Here is a 16506-nt window from a genome sequence, read left to right as displayed (position 1 = left end):
CACCTTCAGACCTCTGTCTCTGAGGAGCTGAAAATTGGAGGGGTGGGTGAAGGTAGTCTGAAACAGATTATGGGCAAGGAAGATTTTGAAAGAATTTCCAGTGGCTGCCAGGGAATAAAAGAGCCACTAGTAAATCAAGAACCCTATCAAACTCTCAAAGATATACTGTGGTCATTTATGTGAGATAAAAGTCATAATCTTTATGGACATTTAAGGCCAGATCAAAAGATGGTGAATTATTTGAGTGATAATTCATGATTTGTGACCACTGCATAGAAAACCTGCAAATTATGGGCAAAGTCTTCATTATCAGATACCGACCTCACCATTGTACCAGTTTATAATCATTACAACTGTGAATCATTTTAATCATGATCATAATTGTAGCAATTGTGGAGATCACATAGAGCACATACAGATCCCATATTTAAGCACAAAAGGAATACAGAAGCGGTGCAAAGGGGCTTTGTCAATAGTTGTCGGTAGGTGTGGCTGCGACAGACCAAACCACTCTGACCACCCCTGACTGCCTTTAAAATGCAGTGTTGTCTCCATCGTGGTGCACTGACTGTTACGTGATGAATGAGGAAAGTCAAGACCGTCTTTGTCAAAAGGAATCTCCCTTGAGGAAACTGATGTCCTTGTCCTAAAGCCGCAAAGTCTCAGAGGACTTAATATACAGCACTGCAAATATCCCACCAAGGGCAGATGATGTCTCCTTAAATTTAATCCACATTCCTACACAAGTGTAATCTCTGTCGCCATGTTTTCTTTACACATCAACATCTCTACGGTGAAAAGTCACGAGTACATTCTCTAAGTACCAAATGTGTTGAAACATTTAACAAGATGAGCTGCAGACGGTTGCAGGACAGTTTTAACATGACAGCAGCTTTCAAATTATAGGCTGCATAGACTTTAGTTACCTTTTTTTCCCCATCATCTAAGTTTATCAGCTGGGTATATGTGCAACTTGTTTTTAGATCAAAAATGTGACTACATAGGAAGCAATCTATGTGTTAGAAGTGTAGTGTCTCGTTAACTCTGGAAACATTCCACTGTACTGCTTCTTCAATCTATTTTGGCACAAGAGATGGTGATGGTGAGCAATGGGAATATCAAGAGGATATTGCCTAGTAAAACACATCACATCCAAGACAGAAACCCCTTTAGTCTTTGAAGGAAAGGTTCATGGTCTAGCTGCAAGTAACTCATTGTGGAATAGACATTTATGCCTTATTGCAACGGCTAGTCAAAGCAAAACTTTACAAAATTGAGTCCATGCCTTCACTAAAACCCATGTCTGAGCAGTGACATGCTCACTATGTCGCATCACAGGCTTTTTAGTAATTCCCCCCAGCACTGACCACTCCAAACATCCCCAAATCCCTCTTGTCAATAGAGAAAAGACAACATAACATGAGGAACGGACTTCTCAGCTTTTCTTTGCCTTGTCAAAAGTTTCCATATCGTGTTGTGGGTTCTGCACAGCATAACTAAGACCCTGGAAGCAGCTTATCTGCTTAAAACAGGAGGGTGAGAGAGGGTGAAAAAAGTGTCTCCGTCTTCCGTCTTTTTCCTGGTTCACAGAGTGGGTTTATTGAAGCCACCAGAGCTTTGGTTTCTCCCTCTAGATTGCCCCACCACCATTCCCACTAGTCTAATCCACTTAGGCCCAATGCTACCTTCACTGGTTTTGATTGGCCAGGCTTCCAAATTTCCACCACAGGATTCGAAAAATCAATAATCATCACTGCACTGCAAAAAGTCCTTCTTTTAGAAACACAAAATGTTATTAGAAGGAGAGAAATACAGAATTGTTCAGAGTACTGCAGGGTATTTGCCTTTCTTTTTTTGGTAGTCTATGGTTCTCTGATATTTACACTTTATGCCATAATGCAGCACGTTTAAAATTTTGCCATAACCCACTCGTCTCCTTGCCATTTATACTGTTATCTTTCATTGCTGTTCCTTCAAGTGTCTCGGCCTCTCACTCTCGCTACCAAACAGCACTGATGCTAATGTCATTGAAACCCCAGGTGCTTCTAGTGCCTCTTGAAGTCTGACATCAGTCCCTGCCACCCCCTCCCCTGGGTCCAATTTTCCCGGTATGAAGCTTCAAGGTCCTCAGCTGAGTTCTCTGTTTAGCAACAACAGAGTGTGAATGTGTGTCAGACAGAATGGTAATGAGCATTCCAGAGATTGAACCCCAGTCTTTCCCCCTCTTCCTGAAAATAGATTTGTTTTCACGTGCAAAATAGATATTGTAATCACATTTCTCCATCGTTGATCCCCTTGGGATTTGTTGCATGCACACCAAAGATGTAAATGAATTCAGGGGGATAGACATCATTGGTGATAAATCATATTACTGGAAAATTCTGCTTAGCAACACAACTAGACTGCACTGTAAGCAATGGCAACTCAGAATTAGTCCTGAGTCTAGTATAACCCTCACAGTACACCCAGTTATTGTCAGTTCACTCAATTTCCTTGTTTTATTGCACATTTACAAGAAAGCAAAACTGTACTTTAGAAGAGTACATTCGTAGAGGGACCACTTTAATTGTTAAAAAAGTGTGCTGTAATCGAAATCCAGTACATATTTTTCAAGCTGCCGGAGTTGGTGCAGGAAAGTGGAGGAGTGCAGGTCTTATTTTATCCCTTTTTATAAATCTTTGGAGATATGAATGTCAGGTAGCAGTGACACCATGAAAATGTGGCTAAATGTTGCTTTTTTTACCGCACTGGTTCACTGTTTGTGCCGGGGCCACTCTAAGGTCTTTGTGGGTAGTGCGGGGCTGTCATTTTATTATGCCGTTGGAACCTTGGACGTGGGCTGTCAAACTAACAAGCTTGGGGAAATGTAGCAAAGGTTGAAGCACACAGGGTGAGAGATATCTGAGGGCTACTAAATTACCTCAGAGACATATGGAGAGAGGGGAACACCTTGGTGCATGTTTGTGTGAGCACATTTGTTTGTTCGGCGTTTATGTTATACTGGTGCAAAAAAAAAAAAGGCAACGATTTGTTGGTAATAGATGAGGTTTCTGCTTGCATCCTCTCTGCCTCCACCCTCAAAATCTTGAAACACTGACAAATATTAATGCAAGTTGTGCAAACTTTGGATCCTCGGGGGAGACCATCTCAGACGTTTCATGTCCCTCGATTAATAAATGATGTCCCCCTCTTGACAGGGACTATTCTTAACCCCCAGTCTATGCAATACTGGGACACCATCATTTTTCAGAGGAGCTAGTGACAGCCTCAGCCTGCATTGAAGTTTAGCTTGCTGTACATTGTAATTTGCTGACGTTTCTCTTCTCCCTCTCTCCCTCCCTTTCATTTCCCCCTTCCCCTGCTCCCTCTTTTCCCCAATGGCCCGCTTACAGATGTGACCAACTATTCCACACTAGGTAAGCCTCATTTCATTTTTCATAGCACTGTTTCTCAAGAGTGGGAGTCATGTTTGAGTTGTCATGTGTCTTTGGGAGTGATGTGAATGCATAAATATAGAAGAGAGCTAGATGGGGGAGGAGTCGAAGCAGCACCAAGATGCTGCTGTTTGCTCAGTAAGGTATGCAATGCTCTGCAATCCTCACCCATCCCATTTTCCCACGTGTGCATGAGAATACACAACAGTGGCTTTTACTGGCAAGCGGACTGTGTGTTCTGTGCCTTCAATTTGAATTTTATTCAAATGAGAATCAAATGGCCCAGATTGTTCAAAGAATACGCCGGCAGTGTTGACTTAAACAAGCATAGCACGGATGGTGTCTGTTTCCACACTGTGGTGAGTGTGTGGACGTATCTTATATGCTAAGCTGTGAACTCTTCCACTGTCCCCAACTCCACATGTCAACATGAAACCCCTGGTACTGTGAACACCGACAGTGTCATAGCCTTGGATGCCCTGTTCTCAGGGGATAACTTAACAAAGCTCTTTCGGGGACCTTCTAATCTTGTCACTTCATACTCTTCATTTAATGATTAACTACAATAGCACGGCACATTATCTTACACTCCAACTTCCCTCTTCTTCAGGCTCAAGAGACGTAAGGCACTCTCACACCAGCAGTCCAAATCCACAAGCAGTTAGTTGCCTAAAAACTTGGTAATATGAATGCCATTTCTGAACACAGATATACACCAAGGTGGTACTAAGTCAACTAAAACAGTTGGTCTCAGATCAGATGAACTCCTGTAGTATACTTCCTTTGATCTAGGAAGGGAGTTGATGGGGGGTGGGTTTTTAACTTCCTTTTGGCCTACCTATATCATGCTCTCTTCAATTGTATTCACAAGGCTCTCCCACTGCATGCACATTGTTCTTAATTTTTTCTACATATGTCAAAATGGTGCCAATCATGCGAGGACAATGATTGTAAACCACAGATTGTATCAGTAGTAAAGAAGGCTGACAGCTGACCAGCGGGCTTAGTGAAATGATGAACAACTGAACTATGGTTGAAACAAACGAACACAGTGTGAAAACGACCCTTGCTGCAGCATGCTATGACGAGTGTAGCATCCCATGTTTTGTTTCTAGAGACACTCAGCAGGGTGCAGGAGTGTGATAGAGGTCAACTGCATGATTGAATCCACCATAGCAGGGCCTCAGACCAGGACAGCAGGACCTTTCAGTGCTACCCATGGCTCTGAGCATCTGTTCATTAGGGGAAAATCAATCATCTCGTCTCCAAAGTGGAGCAAGTGCATTGGACAAATGAGAAAACTGGCATACCTTAATGTTACTATTACTCGGCTGGTGATTTGTCTCAGATACATAGTTGCTCTCAATGCACTTTACTTTCCGTACTTGGACAGTTTTGTGAGACTGCCACCTCATTGTGTAATTGAAAACCCAGTGCCATGACCACTACACTAACACAGTTTGGCTACCCGGCAGAGCATCTGCAAGCAGTTCTGGTCCGACTCTCAACTCTTTGAGGCAGGCACTGGCTGACTGCTCGGAAACAGAAAACCCCTGGCTAGCTGAGAATAATAAGTACCCATGGGATGCTGCCAGATGGACATTTACTGTGAGCCTAGCTGGAGAGGGAGAAATCTGTCAAACATCACACTAGGCATCTGTGGGGGAGCAGCGCAGGTTCACGTCCACTATGTCGGATAAGAGGAGTGCTCTTTGTCGAGACTAAAAGCTGTTAGATTTTTAACGTATCACATCTAGTTGATGCATTTACCTTCTTTCAAGGTCAGCAATTCACATTATGTTAAAGCCACCTGTAACAGTAAAAGCTTTAATGTCTACATAATGGACGCTTTAAAGATGTTTATCATATGACGGCAGTGGCCATTGCAGACGCAGTCAGTAAGTTCTGTGGAATGGCCTTCTCCTTTTAACTCGAAGTTGATGCCTATTTCCAGGCATTCAGTAGCTATTAATTAACACAATTTGCAGCCGGATTCTGCTGTGCTGCTGATGTGAGAAAAGAGATAAAGATCTGAATTTATGTTTTACACTTTGTGTGGGGATTTTCAGATACCTCCCTCTGCAAAGTCCCTTATCTCTCCCTTACATTTTGGTACAGGCAGTTGTGTTTGTCCTGTCATAGAATAATTCAAAGTCTGAAGCATGTTTCTGCCTTAAGATAATCCTTGAAGGCAAGTCTTTTGACTTGGAGTAAAAATGTCCTATATTTTTTTTTCATACACTCTTCAATACAAAGCTATAGGCAAGGAATTACAATTGGCTCATTATGCTTTCGGATGCTCAAGGGGTTCAGAGCTGGTGAGGAGAGGGGGAATGTGAGAGAAAGAGCACAAAGAGTTCATCCCAGTATCGTCAGCGGTGAAATAGGACCTTGGTTCTCTTAGACTAGCTGTGCACCAGTTATTATTGCATTATGTCTGGCAGCCCTCCTCTCAGACAGGAACTGAGCCACACTTGATCAGTGATATGACACTGGCAGAGAAGAGAGTGATGGCTGGCTGCTTAGTTAAGTAAATACCATTACGCTGTTGAAGTCTAAAAGTAGATCTGTGCTTGGTTAAAAAATTATAAAAGCCCAGCCTGGACAGTATCCAAAGCACTGGTAGCTTTGTAATACTCAGGAGTGGTTTCTTCTGAAATGGTTTTGGTTTTATTCATCTCTCAGAGGACAAGAACAATGCTATTCATGGATAATACAACACTTTCAAGCCTCCATCTGGGTTTCTTATGCCCTGGAAAATGCTGCTATATACTGTTTAAAATATCAAGAACAAACGCTTACTTAGAATATATGTTTTTTGATAATTATGTGCATTATCTATCATTTTGTTTTGTGTATAGAGGTGCTGTCTAAAGAAGGGGATACATAAGTCAAAGGTGTATGTAACAGAATATATTTTATGGCAATGATCTTGAGTTCACAGTCCTCATAGGAATGCTTGTATCGAGAGCAAGCGAGCAGTCATAACCCCAAACCATTAGAGAAGGACCATAGCTTGTTCCTGTGGAGGGTCTTAATGTTAGCGCTTTCTTTCTTTTAGCTGTGCCCTCTGGGTAACGGGCCATTTCGCTAATGGTGAGTTTCTCAAGCGTGTGTCAAAAGCCTCCTGGCATTATCAAAAGCTCTTGAGGGAGCTTAAAGTTTCTGTATGTTGATTTTTTTTTTCTCCTATTTTTTTTAAGATGAACTACTGCTGTATAAGTTGTTAATAAGAAATGTGACTGATAGCTTGTTAGCGTGACTCTGCATACATTCTACAGTAATTAGACTTGAGTGACAAATTGACCAAGTGTTCACTTTTACAACTGCCTCTGAGAAATCTGCTTCCATTGTATTATGTTAGCAGAGCATGTCACTCCTTGCCTCTTATTTTTGATAGGCAATTTTGGATATTTTCATAATAATCACTCATCATGGCAGATGATAGCACATACGCCTACCCATGCTACGTACATACAGATGCTTTAAGGGTGTTGTGCAACAGCAATTTAGGCAGACACGCCACACGCATTTGTATACACTTGGAAGCCCAAATCCCTGCAATTGAAGCTGGGCTGCTGTTACGAACAGATGGCTTATCTTTAACTTTATCAGTGGCGGCAGTGTCACCAGCAAACACGATAAGTTGCTCCAGTGCCTGGGGAGAGCGGCATCCATCAGTAGCTAACAGCATATGGTGAAGGCACATTAAGGTGTCCTTTCTCTCTTCACCTGCCTTCCTGTTCTATGAGAGGTTCTGCAGCCAAGCATCAGATGCTCACTTCACAGGACAAAGTGTGTGTTTTTTGAGTGTGTGCTGAGGGGCAGTAGGCACCCAGTTGGATATCTTGTGCTTCATGTTTGATCTGTTTTCAAAGCACTGCAACTCCCCTAACCATATCTATCTATCTATCTATCTATCTATCTATCTATCTATCTATCTATCTATCTTTCTTTTTCTTTTTCTTTCTAATTGCTTTGCTTGTTTGTGTTTTTAGGGAGATCTTAAAGAGTTAAACATGGATGTTGTCGAGTATGGTAAAATAAAAAGTGTTTTTTTTCCCATTTGGAGAGAAATCACAAGGCAATATCAGCAACTATGTCTGTGTCAAGAAGGTGTTGTTTTTCCTCTCTCTCCCACTAATAACAACCTCCATTGCCATACCAACCTAACCACCCCGGTAAGGCACCCTATTCCAACATTGGAAGGAAAGCGTGTTTACCAGATCCTCCATGTGTTGCATTCCTACATTAAGCTGAGTGTCAATCAAAGCCTTGTTTGCTTGAGCAAGTGGCTCAGTCTTCCACAGACCAACATGACAGCATGGTGTTGGACACAAATCAGACGCACTACGAAAACTGTATTCACCTTTTGTGTGGATTGAGAAGTACACAGTAGCAGTAGAAGTGCTCATGATTAAATGAAAAGCTTATCTCCTGGGGAACACACAAACTGTTACATATTTCTATCTTTTGTCATTAACAAACTAGACTAAATGTAATATGAGCATCAATGCCCCTGCTTAAAAGTCCTTAGGAATAGTGACACCTTGCTGGGGCTATTTCTTTACACTAACTAAACTTGTTCTTAATTTAGAGTCATTGTTCCTCAGCAAGGACTTTAAACTGTGTTATAATAACCTCCAGTGCTTTTTAAATTTACTCTCCTTTTCTTTTAGTTTTGACATTCCTTTTATGCTAAGTTTCAACTCAAGTATGAAACCTCTGATATGTCACAGCAGGCATCCCACCCAAACCCCTCTAGCCTTCCCTTTTCTATTGTTATTCCCATGTTGACATCTTTCTAATAAGCAGCGTTAATTAGCCTGCTTTTCAAAAATAGAATTTTCTATTGTGTATCAGGGTTCGGTCATTAAATTAACAAAGGCAGTCAAACGACTGACACAATAGGCTCAGCTGATTAAGTGTGCAGCCATAACAAAACTTGGTTGAGAAACAATCAGGGAATCTTCTTGATTCTACATCATCCTGTTATCTCATGTTGACTAGACAATTTGCGCTTAGAACACATTTCTCAAGTACAATGAAATGTGTTGTTTATGTTGTAATTTTTTTCCAGTCAGTTAGCAAAAACCCAGATCTGTTTGCACATAAAAACGTTCATCTTTAAGATAAGGTTCCTCTTGTTATGTGCACACAGTATATACCATATATGGTATATATGTGCATATATTGGTATATATCTCGCATGGGATGTGCATGGCCCAGAACAAGAGGGCTATTGCCATGTGGAAAGAAGCACAGAAGCTTCTGCTGCCTTACCACCAGACTTAAGGACAGCTTCTACCTAATGCTGTGATATTGCTTAATTTATCCTCAGTACTCCATTATGTAAAATGTTTCTATTCATTTTTATGACTTATTCATCAATTTTACTGGATATTATTTTGTATATAAATATATTTAGTTTTTATGAATAGCATTAAGGAAACGACTTCATGAATCTAATAACCCTGTATTGTAAAATAACAATTAAAAAACTTTGTGTCCTTATATGTTCCACTATTTTCTACATCTGCAGAAAAGATCCTGCCAATATGCTGCTGTTTTTAAGGCCTTAAAGTGATTGCAGTGTCAAACCTAAAATTTCTTGTATAACCAAGAAAATCTGTTGGGATATCAACTGAAGTCATATGGTCTCCTTTGAGACAGCATCTGGCCCAAGTTGGCTCAAGCATCCTGCATCCATTTTGGCAGGACATTTGAGAATGATGAAGACCACTGGACAGAATCCATGGCCTTGCTTCTCTGAAGGTTGAATGTCAGAGGTCGTTGGGTGGCCAACCCATCTGCCGGTCTGGCACTGCCACATACAGTACAGACTGGATGTTAGTAATCGTGTGGCATGTTTTGTGGGTGTCTAAGCAGAGACAGGCTGTGTTCATAGCCTGCTCAGATGTATACTCTACATCTACATCACAGTTTAGGATTCCAACAGATTATGTTATTGTCACTGGTTTGATTAATAATGTTTTGACAGACGCAAAGTGACAGTAATTAATTTGTTTTTTGTGGCCTATTAAGGTTTTTAGAGGCATCTAATGCAAAGGCATATGCTTAATAGTATTCAAGAAAATCACAGCCAACCTTGCGTTCAAAACAGTTTGTGCGTCTTTGTTATTGCAAAAAGCCGGGGATTCCTATTGGATGAAAATACTATTACCTGTATCATTGCTCAAACATGGGGTCATAATCGTGGCAGGATTAATCTATTGGGGCAAAAATTGGATGTTGGGCCCATAGTGAACCCCACCACTCATATACCGCCCTCTGTGCATTTTGTATGAACTCTATCACTTCCAAGCTCTCATTAAGTACAGTGCACACAGTAGACTGCACATAGTAGGTACATTATATACACACACACCTACAGAGCAACCAGTAGGGGAGACCGGGGGCTTGATGTCACACTTTTTACACTCATATATTTCTTGGAATCAATACATCATATATTTCTGGTACAAAAATTTGTACCAGATGAAAGACCAAAGTCTCAGGTATATATTTTGTATTCATGTCATTTTCATATCTTGTGTCAGTGCAGAGTTATAAGCAATCAAATAGAGAGTGTGAACATGTGACATGTTGCCCCACCATCGGGTAAGTTGTCTCACTATATGGGGTAAGATGTCACACTGGATTTTGCAACTAATAAAACAAGGACAAAATTATTGTTGTTCTTTTTTACTTGAAAGTGAACATTGAAGTCAGGCACAGAAAATGTTTATCATTGAGCTTGAAAAAGCCATTGAACAAACGTTAACAAAATATTATGCAACATGCACTGGATTAAAGTCCTTAGGAACTGCTGGCACGTAGGCTATGGCTCTCAGACTCAAATGCCCGTTTACCTTTCATAAACTCAAAATTCCATATTGAATTGTGTTACAAAAAAAGAAAGCATTGGTTCATTATCAAACTTAAACCAGTCCTGAAATGTGGACATAGTTCCAACAACAACTGGAAGATCCATTCAAAAAAACTCAAACAAAACCTGACAATTTCCTCACTAGTCAGACTCATCATCCGTATCGCAGTTCTGGCATATGGAGACTGATTTGCCAGGGGTGCATTTTTCATGGGCCCATCCTTTGCATATTATGCACTGCACCCAGGTTTCTCCTGGGCGGCTGTTTCCAAATGGCTCTACACAGACCAGGCACAGGGACTCATCTTCTTCCGATGAGGAGTCATCTGGAGTTTTTCTTTTTGTACCTGCCCTCTGTTTCTTCCTTGCGCTTTGTTTCTTTGGTATTTTGGATTTGGTTGCCTTGAATTTCTTTTTGAATAGCCTGTTTTTTCCCTTGTGCCTGCCTTTAAGCTTCAAGTGCCTCCTTCACAGGTGTGTCGGTGAGAATAGCATTTTCTCTTTTTTCTCTGCTGGTTAACTTTTTTTCTTGGACCAGCTTTTGGGTAAGGCCTAATATCCTCTGGAGTTAATGTGTTGGTGGAGGTGGCATAACTACGAAAGGATGAGGTGATGGCTGGCTTGCTAGGGCCTGGAGTTGCTTGGTTGGTGCTTAGGCCTGGAATGGCCGGGTCAGTGCTTGGGCCTGGAATGGATGGGTTAGTGCTGGGGCCTGGAAAAGATGGGTCAGTTTCGGAGCCTGGAACAGCTGGGTTGGTGCTTGGGCTTGGTAGAGCTGGGTTCTGATAGAGGCGATCTGAGACATGAGATGGTGCTAATTCTGTCTCCAAGAACACATCCCTGTTGTAAGGTTGAATCCCTGTCACCCGAAAGCCGGCCTGAATATTCAGTGGAGTTGCAGCCAGAGGATAGGCGATTGCCACAATCCCAGGGATGTGGCCCATAAACACTTCTGTCCAAAGGCTGCAGCCTGTGTGAGCAGTGGGGTGGGAAGGACAACATAATGATGCCATTTTCTTTGGCAAAATTAAGCCCATCAATAGAAAGATGTGAGCAGTGGTTATCCAGAAGGAGTAAGCAGGGCTTCTCCTTCGAGCACTTGGCATGTTCCACAAAATGCCTGAGGAAATCAACAAATTGTGGTTCTTTCATCCACCCTGTGGGATTTGATCCTCCTTTGCTGCCGGGTGGCCCATTGTTGATGAAGTGATCATGAAAGTGCACCCGAGGAAATATGAAGTGGGGGGGATACTGTTCCCTGTGGCTGAGACTGCGCAAGCAAGCGTCACCAGGGTACCCCTTTCACCAGATGTCAGTGACCCCACCTGCTTGAACCCAAGCCTGGCTACCAATCGGTCTGGTTTCTGTACCGTTGTCACACCAGTTTCATCCATGTTCCAGATATCTCCTGGTCCAAAGGAATCTCTGGTTAACACTTTCTCCAGATTGTCAAAAAAAGACTTGACATTCTCCTTGTTAAAGGCACTAGCTCTGGTGAGGCTAGTCGCCTCTGGTTTTCTGAGAGAGAGTGAAGGGTGCCGCTTTCTGACTCTGTATTTCAGCTGGGGTAAATGTACTGCAGTACTGAGCCAAGGTACGGTAGTTGACATTAAAGTCCTTTGCTGTACTCCTGATTGATTTATTAGCTAGCTTCACCTGCCTGACTGCCCTCAGCATAACGTCAGGTGCTGCACTGCCATGTTCTGTTTTTCTTTTGTAATTCCTGACCATGTCTTCTCGCTTTCTCCTCTCCTTTAAACCACCCTTTTTTCTGATAAGCAGACTCTATGTCAATTTCAATCCTTTTTGAAACTTGTTATTCTGGGGTAAATTGTCACGTGTGACAACGAACCCCAAAATGACTGAGACATGTTGCCCCAAACTACCATGTTTGCTAACACTAGCTCTAGCTTAAAGTTAGCTTAAAACAGAACAATGACTGAGGTATGACAGGATGCCTTAATCTCTCCTCTAACGAGTCCACATGTATCACTGTTAAGATTTTTATCTGAACGAAGCTTATTTTGAAATATATAAAGTTGATATTTTTTACTTTGGGTTGTGCAAAATGGTTACTTGGTGCTCATCTCACCTCACAATGTGCTATCCTCTGCTCAGACAGGACATGACACCTGACCATGTAAAGGAAGAAAACTAGTATTCCACTTTTTAGTTGCACCCCCTGGTGGAGAAGATAATTGCAATGTGACAACTTACCCGTGTGAAAACAAGCCCCGGTCTCCCCTACTCCTGTGCTAATAGAATACTAACCAAATTTTCTGTGTTCAGTTTGCTGTTATCAGATAAAACAAACCTTATTCTTTCTATGCATTTGTCTACCATGTTAACTAAAGACAAGGGCTGTCCTTTAAAATAGGGTTTAAGTTTAGCTAACTTCCGTATGCGGACCTACTCTGATATTGTACTTTAGTTGTGAAAATTCCTAAGAAACAAGATAACAAAATCAAGTGACAGGCAGTGAACCTGGATGGTAAATGGAAGAAAACAAACTTGAAGCCTAAAATGACAGTTACACTCGTGAAACACAAGTAAAACATGATCCGTTACGTGACTAGTGTAGACAGCAGTATTTATTAAAATAAAAACCATCTGTTTCATTGGACGCACATGACATGGATGACTAAAAATTGTGGTTGAAATACCACCTGTGTAGACAGCTGTAAAAAAACCTGAAAGCATTATCCCATATTCAGTGTTCCCCCAACTAAGCCTAAATTTAAAAGTCTGCTGTTACCTCTTCAAAAACAATTATTATTAACCTTTTATAGCAATTTTAAACTTTGGTAGCTTTGGCAAATTAACACTTGCCATGTCTAGCAGAAAAGGCATGCCAACCTACAAAAGTTACATTCAGATAGGGTTAAAAACCTCTAAATTGGTCATTTGAGTGCCAAATTGATCTTTGACTGAGGAAGTTTAGATAACATTTGATCGGGGACAAGAAGAAATGTACTGTAACACTTTATAGTCATGCTAAGCCCTTGTATTAGTCACATTTTGCCATGTATCCACATCACTATTCAGGATAAAGCATCTATTACCATATACAGTGAGTGGTATTTCACACAAGACAACATATTACGGGCTTGGAGGTTCAAACGGTATTAAAGTATTTAAGTGTTAACTAATGTATTCTTGTTATTTACCTTTAACAGTGTTGCAAGCATCACTGCGCCATGGTTCGGGGCAGGAAAGCATGGATCTGTAGAGGCTGCAGAGCCCTGCAGAGCTCTATGTACACAGAAAGCTGCTCGTCCATGTCCCAGTACGATACTACTTTTGCTTTCTTGACCGATACCAAAATAGAAACTTGTGTTAATTAGTCCTTTGTGGCCTGCCATACGGAGAATCAAGGTTTGTAAATACAGGAGAGGATGTGTCCTCAACTGTCCCTTGTTACGGATTAGGGCCTGAAGCCAGAAGGGAAATTTGAACTATTTTTTATTTTATTTTTTTCTGCTCTGACATGTGCACTGACATTCCTGCGGGTCAAAAAGGGAAATTACTGTAGGGTTTGTGTTAGCTCAGGGCGTCTAGTGACCACAAGCCCTGCTAAAGGGTTACCCTTTGGGATTAAGCGCAGAACAGTGACCGTGGGATTGGATTCAAGCTTGAGACATATGGGTAGGTTAATGAACTGTTGTGTTCACGAGAGACATGATTGTAATCTCATTGCAATTCTTGCCATAAAACAAAGCCAAATTGCTCAGAAGGAGCATCTCAAAGATAGCTCAGCTCTATGTGTTCTATTGTTAATTTCTTTGTTTATGTCTAGCTATAGGGTTAGGTACAGAGGTGATGCTAACTATTTAACTTAAATCCAAACCATCCACACATCCAGTAGGTAAAAGTAATTTTAGTATTTTAGTTTAAAAAAATAAACAATTTTATATCAACAACTTTTACATCAAATTAATTAAAATGTTGGGTGGTGCTATTTTAAAAGCTTTTATTTGTATTTATCCTGCTGTTTGTTTGAGTTTATCATTTCTACTCCACCTAAGCAACCAGTGGACGCATGAACTCTGTGTTTAAAAAGAATTAGTCATACAATAAGATCACTGTCAAAATGGCTAGAGGTCATAACTTCAGTGTTGCTAATATTTGCAATCTCACTGTAAGTAACAAAAAGGTTGTTTTTTTTTTCACATGGTGCAGTTTAAACATTATTTGACTGCTAGTCTACAAGAATCATAACATCACCACGTTGTATTAATTTGTTTTTTTTAGATGTGAAGAGGCCGTTACATGTGTCACTGCAGCATTACACCCTTTCATTAATTTGCTATCTTGTTACCGTACAACCACCACTCACTTCTTTTATTTTCCCCTTCTCAAACTTTATTCTTTGTCTTTGCTTGATAATCACCTCACTTGAAAGATGGCAGGCAAAGAAAAGAAATCAAGATACTGTATGCAAGAATAACAAGCTGACACTGCACAGTCAACGACAGTGAATAATATTTCCTACATTTTTATTCCTCCCCCTAGATTTCCACCGTAAACATTGTCCGTTACCTATTTTTATCCTGCTATTCTCATATTTTCTTCCACTAGTACTGTATTCACTCTTGAGTTTTCTATTGTTTCATATTTTCTAATGGGTTCGTACATTGTGAGCACCACTCGCACACTCTTTCTGCATCATGCACACAATTACACACCTCGCAGTATTGAACAGTTTGTTCAATAGTGAATAACCTTTCACATTCATAACAGACATCATCAATCATATGCTGAGACGCAAGCAATACACATTTAGCCATCTTAGTGCAAGGATCTGCGCAAATGTATGCAATGAAACTATCTGACTGACTTTCACATGTGCAATTGTAAAATTGAAAATGCTTCACACATGGAAAGTAGTAGTATAGGAGAATTACTGAAAAAGATTAATTTCTTCTCCAAAGAGATGAACTATATCAGTGTCTCTCATGGCAAAATCATATCACTCTCTGAACCATATTAATTAGAGGTAGAACAGGTAATTTACAAGGCAGACTTTCAGTCTCAGCTATGTTGAGTTGGGTGCATTATGATTATATTAACATAATCGGGTCTTGTTAAATTGGATCAGCAATATTATTAAAGCTGGCATAGCTTTCATTCAGTGTCGCTAATTCTGCTCATGCTTAAGTCCTAATGAGAAATAAGGAAGCACTTACAAAAAAGTGTGTAGAATGAACAGCAGGTAGAGATTAGTTGCCTGCCTCACTCAGTCTGACTCATACACTCTGTGTCCATGTCATGTGCACAATTACACAAAACCCGACACACACAGAAACAAAGAGAAAAAGAAAACACACAAACACTCAAAACACAGACAGAGAAAAGCAAAAGTACACTGTTTTGCTTTTCTCTGTCTCTGTGCCTACCTGTCTCATATGAATAGCACTTTGTAATAAAGCCAGGAGGTTTTTTAAACACATCATTATAAGACTCTTGGGAAACTGTATGGAATGAAGACCAGTTGACGTTCCATGATTTGGCACAAAATTGGAGTTTTGAAAATAAAATCACACTATTGTCAAAGGCAGTGCTTAAGTCGCACATAAATTATATGCTGCTGCATTAGAAGTGATAGAGACTGCAAAAGTCTAAAAATGAGGATTTGCATTCATAACTGATTGCTGCTATTGAAGCATAAAAGGAAAAAGTGACTCATTTTAGAAAACGATTGTTGGCGTGTGTTATAGTAAAACCTGTAACGCGTAGGCAGGGTTTTAGCTGTCTTAAATTAGTAGACTGCATTATTCATACATCACGTACATTAGTTAACAAAAGTTTCTAACTAAACAGTTACTGTTATGAATGCAGCCAATGCATCAAGTGTGTAATTACATATGTGATATATTCTCTCCATTTGCTTTGTTTTGCCTGGTCTGTCCTCATGCCAATATTTTGTCATAACACATATAATCTGCACTGATTCATCACAATTACCGGCCGTGTTTGGAGAAAGAGACCTTCAGCAGCTCTGGCATGTGTGAATAAGCGAACATGCAGAATCGCAGACAGCAGTCCAAGGGGAACCATTCACTGTCTTATCAGGCTATCTGACAACACACATTGCTAATTCAGGTGTGAACAGTCAACTCATTTCCATTTTGTAATCTGGCCATGCTTTCAAAAACATTGAAAGTCTGCCCATCTCGTTGCTTC

General features: G+C 40.6%; 1 protein-coding gene across 39 annotated transcripts in view; it reads left to right on the top strand.

Annotated features, from left to right (window-relative positions):
- LOC127379623 (receptor-type tyrosine-protein phosphatase delta) overlaps positions 1-16506 on the top strand; it is a 353106-nt gene that overhangs the window by 95632 nt on the left and 240968 nt on the right. For all 39 annotated transcript variants that reach the window (XM_051429470.1, XM_051429457.1, XM_051429468.1 and 36 more), the window contains exon 4: positions 3393-3416. The gene's annotated coding sequence lies outside the window, so the exon portion shown is untranslated. The remainder of the gene's footprint in view (positions 1-3392; positions 3417-16506) is intronic.

Source organism: Dicentrarchus labrax, unplaced genomic scaffold (genome assembly GCF_905237075.1).
Source record: "Dicentrarchus labrax unplaced genomic scaffold, dlabrax2021, whole genome shotgun sequence".
Classification (NCBI taxonomy): domain Eukaryota; kingdom Metazoa; phylum Chordata; class Actinopteri; family Moronidae; genus Dicentrarchus; species Dicentrarchus labrax.
The sequence above is the reverse complement of the archived record's forward strand: the minus strand, read 5'-3'. Positions and strand labels throughout refer to the sequence as shown.